General features: G+C 54.1%; 1 protein-coding gene across 1 annotated transcript in view; it reads left to right on the top strand.

Annotated features, from left to right (window-relative positions):
- The first annotated feature begins 606 nt into the window (after positions 1-606).
- SOX13 (SRY-box transcription factor 13) overlaps positions 607-6,896 on the top strand; it is a 46,868-nt gene continuing 40,578 nt past the window's right edge. The window contains exon 1 of the mRNA XM_043485025.1: positions 607-1,185. The gene's annotated coding sequence lies outside the window, so the exon portion shown is untranslated. The remainder of the gene's footprint in view (positions 1,186-6,896) is intronic.

The raw sequence follows: 6,896 nt of genomic DNA, 5'->3' as shown, positions 1-6,896 counted from the left end.
ACTTTCTCATTCATCCTGGTGTCCCTTGCACTCAGTTGGGTCAGGCATAGGTATTAATAAGTACACTGATTCAAATGAATCTATCCTCCCCTCCCCCACAGTATCAAACAGGTCAGGGAAAAAATAAAGGACTTGAGAGAGTGCAGAATGACAGGGTTGGGGAGTGGTGTGACACTTTAGGAAGCCGTCCAGCTGCAGGTGGGATCATGTTCCTAAGGGAGGTTCTGAAACAGGGTTTGTAAGTCCAGGTTATCGGTCTGGAAGGGTTAGGAGGCTCGGCGTTGGATGACAACTTCTTGGGTCTTGCTCTGAGGAGCGAAGATCCTCTGGAATGACCTCATACCTGGGCAGTGAGAGTGAGAGGAATCCACCTCTTTCTTCTAGTCTCTCCAAGCCTTCACCCGTCTCCACCCGCGTCCGCCGCCCAGGAACCTTCGCTCTTCCTTTGCAGCAGAGGTTTCCAGCTGTTGCTGCCTGGAGGGACCTGGCCGCAGGGAGGAGGAGGGAACTCTCTGTCCCTCCCTCCTCCTCCATCTCCCCACCCTTCCTCCCTCCTCCAACCCCAGCCCGCTCTCGGTCTCCCTCCCTCTTTCTCCTCTGAGGCTGTGGAGTCGCCTCGCAGCAGAGAGCAACCGGCTGCGAGCGCCCGGCTCCCAGTCCCGGCTTGGAACTGAACTGTGTTAAGTGCGGGTTCTGGAAGCCCGGCCCGGGAGCGGTGAGCCCGGGTCTGAGCCTGGGGCGCCGCGATCAGCCTCCGAGGCCGTGACTGGGGACCGAGCCGAGGCGCGGATCGCGGAGTGGGAGAGCCGGGCGGGCCGGCGCCGGAGCCCGCGAGTCCGAGCACAAGACCGCTGAAGGCCGGGAGCCGGCTGCGAGCCGAGGGCAGAGGGCAGAGTGCAGGGAGCGGCCTGGCCCGGCCGAGGGCGCCGCCCGGCCGGAACCGAGCTCTCCGCCCGCAACGGCGGCGCGCGGCGGGACGCGGACCCGGGGTGGCCGCGAGTCCCGGCCGACTGCCCGGCGGACGGCGGGGGGCGTGCCTCCTCCCCGCGCGGCCGCCCCGGCCCGGCGCTCCCGGCCGCCGCGCCGCGGGGGCATGTGAACGGGAAGCCCGGGCTGCCGGCCTCGAGGACCCGGACGGAGGAGGAGCGGGAGCGCCGAGCCGCGAGCCCGGCGCCCGGCTGAGTCGTAAGTGCGCCCCTCCGTGCCCGGAGCGCGCCGTCGCGCCTCTCTCGCCCGCCCTCCGAAGTTTTGACACTCGCGACCCGACGTTTCTGAGCACACGCTGGGTCTTTTCTCTGCGAGTTTCCATCCTCGGCAAAGTTTTTCACAAAGGAACGGGTCCCCACCTACCCCGCACTACGCGGGCACTGGCGGATACCCACGGGCAGACTTGGGCTGGTGTGAGAGGGCTGGAAGCCTGGAAAGGCCATGGGTGGCTGTCTGTGCGCACCACACGAGCCGGGCTTGGGGTGCACCCATCCCCCGCTTCTCACCGACTGTTCAGGGGCATTGGGTTTTTCTCACTTGTACGTCCAGTTCGAGGATTTCCTAGCGAGAAGCCGGGGCGACCAGTGAGCGCCCGGCTTGGGGCTCCGGTGCCCGCCCCGCAGCGCAGATTTGCCCCTGTCCTGCTTATGTGGGGTGCGGGGGGCCGGCCACGCAGCCTCTCTCACCCTTCCAGGTTCGTTTCCCAGCGGACCAGCTGGGCGCTGCATCCTGTTTGTTTTCTGCTCCGGCTGCTCCAGTTTCACCCCCCTTTCCCCTCCCATCCTAGCCTTCTTACCACCCCCAACCTCCCGCCTCTGCATGTGGAAGGAGAATCTTTTCATCCCCATTTCTCTGCAAAAGCAAATCGTGCCTGGGGGCGGGGGGGAAGGGGGTCTAGACGCTCTGTTCCCAGCGGCTCGCCATTGTTTTCCCACCCCGCGCGTTCTGTACGTAAACACACACACACACACACACACACGTGTGCGCGCCGGCTGCTTCGAGTCACACGCATGCACACACACTCACACACGCACGTGTGCGCGCCGGCTGCTCGAGTCCCCAGACGCGCGGGGATCGCCCGCGGGACTCTCCCATCTGCCCGCCTGGTCTTCGGGCTGGAGGTGCCTCATTACTTAACCGGAGCTGGGGAGGGCAAGACACAGGGGGGTTGCCGGAGAGTCCAGGTCAGAGCCGAGAGCTGGGCTAGGGCGGGAAGTGAATTTTGAACTTCAGCCCTAGACCTTTCTGGGAAGACCCCGAGCGCACAAGCGGCGGCTTCCCGCCCTGGAGGGCCGACGGCAGCTGCAAGGACTCCAGCGGCGCTCTTGGCAGCCTCCTCCGTGACAGGGGCTAGGAGGAAGCCCAAGAGTTTTCCTGGGAAGTTTGCTTTGACTCTGTGGGAATTTCCGGGCAGGGCGCCTTGGCGCTGGTGAAGGGATCTGGCGAAAGACAACCAGAGAAGATGCTGCTGCTCTGGGCAGTTTCCAGAGACCCTGCTTTCTACTGTGCTTCCTTGGGAAGTGGGGCTGGAGATGCTGGGGTACTAACTCCCCACATATGGACAGCGGTTGCTTGCTCAAGTCCCTTAACTTTTCCAGATTTCTCCCCATGTAAAATGGTCAGTTACGCACACATCTTTGAAACTGGAGTCTAAGGATCAGGTAAAGGATACAGGTTTGGAAGGTATGAACTCCAAGATGGTAGTTGGAACACTGAAAGCCTAGCTTAGTGGTTAAGAGACAGTGCTGTAGAGTTGGATCCCAGATACTGCTACTGGAGACATGATCTTGAGAAGTTTAACCTGTTTCTGTTTGCTCATCTGTAAAATAGGTTTAATATGGACAGTACCTACTTCATGGGGCTGGCTTAGTGAAGCTCATGCAATAGTACCTGGCACATAGTAAGTGCTGGAGAAATGTGACTTATTGCCATTATTACTTAACTGACTTTGTACATAGCTCAGAAGAGCATTCTGGGATTGTGCTCATTTAATCAATTATAATTGTTGTCCATTTCTGGGAAGGGTAAAAACCTCACACTTCTTCCCACTCTTTTCTGATTTTAGCACCTCCCTACTCCTTGTGTGAGCTTCCCTAGCAGCTCGGTGATAAAGAATTTGCCTGCCAGTACAGGAGATGCAGGATCAGTCCCTGGGAAGATCCCCTGGAAAAGGCAACGGCAACCTACTCCAGTATTCTTACCTGGGAAATGCCATGGACAGAGGAGTCTGGAGGGCTACAGTCCATGGGGTCACAAAGAGTAGGACACAACATAGTGATTGAACAACAACACTCCTTGTATCTTGTGAAATCTTTTTGCTCTTTTCTTTCTTTGTCTCCTTCCTCTCCTCTTCCCCTCCTCCCTCCCTTCACAATATTTGTGAAAAGCATTTTTATTCCCTCCTTTTCCTCATTCTTAAAAATCAATCTTGGCTCGAGGCAGTGTTCTCTCAGTGGAAATCAGGCCCCAGGAAGGGAGCATCCCCGAGAGCGCTCTGGCCTGGGCTCCTGGCTCAGGATTGGATGCCCATCTCTGTCCCTGGGGCTGGGTGAATTTCTGGAGAGCGGAGCCCAGGTGTCTGAGGCCCCAGGAAGAGTCAAGTGGGATGAGCTGAGGCTGTTCCTGGGGGAGCTCTGCTCCCAAGGTGCCATCTGTGTTGCCTGCTGCTGGGGCTCACTTGGGAACTTGGAATATCCCAGCTACCTGGGCAGACTGGATGTAGGATTTGGGGGAAGTAAGGTGCAAAGATTCCAACTTTCCACTTGCAGTTGGAGTGGTCACTAGGAATCTGGGTTTGTCATAAGCTCCTTGTCTGATTCTGGACCCTGCAAATGCACCACACAAGTAAGGAGGAGCTGGGCCACAGGAAGAGCAAGGCAACTGCTGCCCACCCACCCTGCCTTGGACAATAGGCTCCTCTCTCTTCTTTCTCTGACCCCCGAACCCCCTCCCCAGTCCTGGGAGAAGATGGCCAGGAAGTTGGTCCTTGGAGATCCTGCAAGTGGGCTCTCCATGATGAGAACCAGCATTTCAGTCTCCTCATTCATCCCTTTAAAAGAAATGTGTTGAGCTTCTATTATATGCCAGGCCTGTGCTAGGCCTCGGGGCTTCAGGGTTGAACAAGACAGGTAGTGTGCCTACCTTCTGAGAGCCTTCTTTCTGGAGGGAGGCAATAAATATCTTGAAATAAGTAGCCAAAACAGTATAAGATCCTATGTGATGTTCAGAAATACAACACGGTGATGAGATAGACAGTGTATGTGTGGGGACCGTCAGCAGAAATCCTGGGTGGGGAGGCCAGTGAAGCTGACCTGGGGAAAGACTAGCTCAGTCCAGGCTTAAAGGATGAGAAGGAGCTCGCTGCACAAAGACCTGAAGGAAGGGGATTCCGGGCAGAGGGAGCAGCAAAAGAAAGACCCCTGCAGCCAGAACAGGGTTTGCAGCAGCAGTGCAGCTGAAGAGGGAGCCCAGAGAAGCCAGGAGGCCGGGGCTGGTCACCCCGGGGCCTGGTGAGGAGCCTGCATTTCAGGACCAGGGCCGTGGTCCCAAACTTTTCAGTAGAGGAGTGACATTCTGATTTATGATTTTAAAAGATTATTTGGAACACAAAAAAAGTTACTTGGTAATCAGAGCTGCCCCAGGAGAGGGAAATGGTGGTTGAGGGGTGGGATGAAGGGAAGATGGTGTTTCTCTGTAGACTCTTTTGTCCTTCCTGAATGCATCAATAGTACCGTGTGTATATGTCCACCCTGCCAAAAAATACTCAAAACCAGAAAGCATAGTTAAAAAAGTATAACGTAAGCCTGGAAAAGGTGTATAATAATAAAAAAATCTGAAACTGTATATTTTATATTTTAGTACCAATTTTGTAAAGATAGTGGTATGTACATCACACACATACATAGAAGACTAGATGATTATCTTAATGTTTGCAGAGGCCAATTCTGGACACCAGATGTATGGGTGATTTTCTTTTATCTTCTGTTCATTTTTCCAACCTTCTACAATGGTCACGAATTACTTTTACAAGTAGGGGAAAATGTGAAAAAAAGGTATCACTTTGGTTACTAAGCAAAGAGTAGTTTGAAGGGGAACAGGACCTGAAGAAGAGATGCTGGCTAGCAGGCTGTTTCTGAGTTGAGGTGACTTGGGTAAGGTGGCCTGGTGGGGATGATTCTGGAGGTAGAACCAGGGAATCTCATTAGCACACCATTGTCTAACAGTGCTCTGCACTTGCTGAGAGGGCATTCTTCCTCCAGCTCAGATTTGGTAATCAGGAATGCTGGGATCCATAATGCTGACAATTTCCAGTGCTGCTTTGGCTTTGGAAATATCTTGGGTTTCGTCTACATCCTTATTCCCATCTTTCCTCCTAGTAGGGAGGGCCTCATCCTGAACATTTGAACATTTTGCTACTGTGATAATTAGCAGCCTCAGGGCAACATGATATATACAATAAGAAGGATTTAGAGCCTGGAGAGCTGTTCATCACATAACATCTCTGAACCTCCATCTCCTCATCTATGAAATGGGATGACAGCAATACTTCCTGTTAGAATTTGGGAGGCTTACATCTGATTGAGTCTGTAGGTGGTCCATGAATGGTAAGGATCTGGGTTTCCTGTTGTCAGACAAGTGTTTGTTTGAGCAAGGCCTGCTCCTCCAGAGGATCTAGGTGTCCCCGTCCTTGAGGGCTAACACCTGATTCTATGCAGGTTTTCTGCTCTCTGAGGGTGCTTTGAGTCTGGCCCTTATTGGGCAGCTCCCTGAGTAGGTCACTAGGAAGCTGATGCAACTGGAAAAAGGGGAATTCAAATGCAGCTGTGCCCAGATGCCCCTTCCCCAGCCTTATTCAGGGGTGAAGCTGAGTGTTTGAGAAGGGCTCTGTGCTGGGAAGGCCTGGCCAGGCCCACAATAAATTGTGCTTTGAATGGGAATTATTTTTGTGTTCTGTGTTTGCTTAAGAGGGCTCACTCCTGCCTGAACTCGCTGTGATCCTCACCCTCTGCTAGTCCTCTTCCTGGAGCTCAGGTATGTTAGCCAGGAAGGCTGTCACGGTGCTTGTCACCACTCGGGGGACCAGGACACATGTAAGATTGCTTTCACATCTCCTGTCATCTGTCTGTCTCCCTGCTCTCAAGTAGGAAAGCATGCCCTGGGTTATCCCTGTTTTGACTGCCCTTTCCTTGGCCTACCTTCCAGCTCCTTGGGAAGATTCAGTTAGGAGATTTGTTACAAACCAGCTCAGCAGCACCACATCCACCTTTGCCAGCTTCTCTGATCAGGAGTGACTCTTCCTTCTAAAAATTCAAATACTTTCTCTAAGCATCAGTGATATGGTAGTTCCCTCCTAAGAGGGTGGATGGGACATTCGGTTCAGCTCTAGGACCTGTTGCATCCACAGGCCTAGCCAGAGAGCCCTGAGACTGACCCTGTTCAGGCCTCATGATGGTGAAGGCCCTTGTGGTTCCCCTAGGAACACATCTCTGTCCAAAGTGAAGTGGTCAGAACTCTGAGCGGCTGAGGGCTGAGGAGAAAGTGGCCAAGTGGCCAGAGTATCCCCTGCCTGTTCCCAGGGTCATCAGGGGGTGAATCCAAGGCCCCTGGGCACAGCCCAGGATATGCTATGTGGGGCCCAACATCTCAGGTGTGCACATGAGGACAAGCTAGAGGAGCAGCAAGGGTTGGGATCTCATCCAAAGGTTGATGATACCAGCCCAGGAGTGTTTTTATGGGGGAGGGATGTTGGGGTCGTAGAGGAGAGGAAGGAAGAAGTGAGGACAGTATCTCTAGCTGCCATGTTTTTTCCTTAAATAGCATCACTGCCTAGGCCTGCTTGGTCACTCTGGGAAGCCTGACACATGCCATCAAAACTGAATTCAGTTCTCTTTGATACATCCAGCAGACTC

This window comes from Cervus canadensis, chromosome 13 (assembly GCF_019320065.1).
Source record: "Cervus canadensis isolate Bull #8, Minnesota chromosome 13, ASM1932006v1, whole genome shotgun sequence".
Taxonomy (NCBI): Eukaryota; Metazoa; Chordata; class Mammalia; order Artiodactyla; family Cervidae; genus Cervus; species Cervus canadensis.
This window is presented reverse-complemented; position numbering and strand designations above follow the sequence as displayed.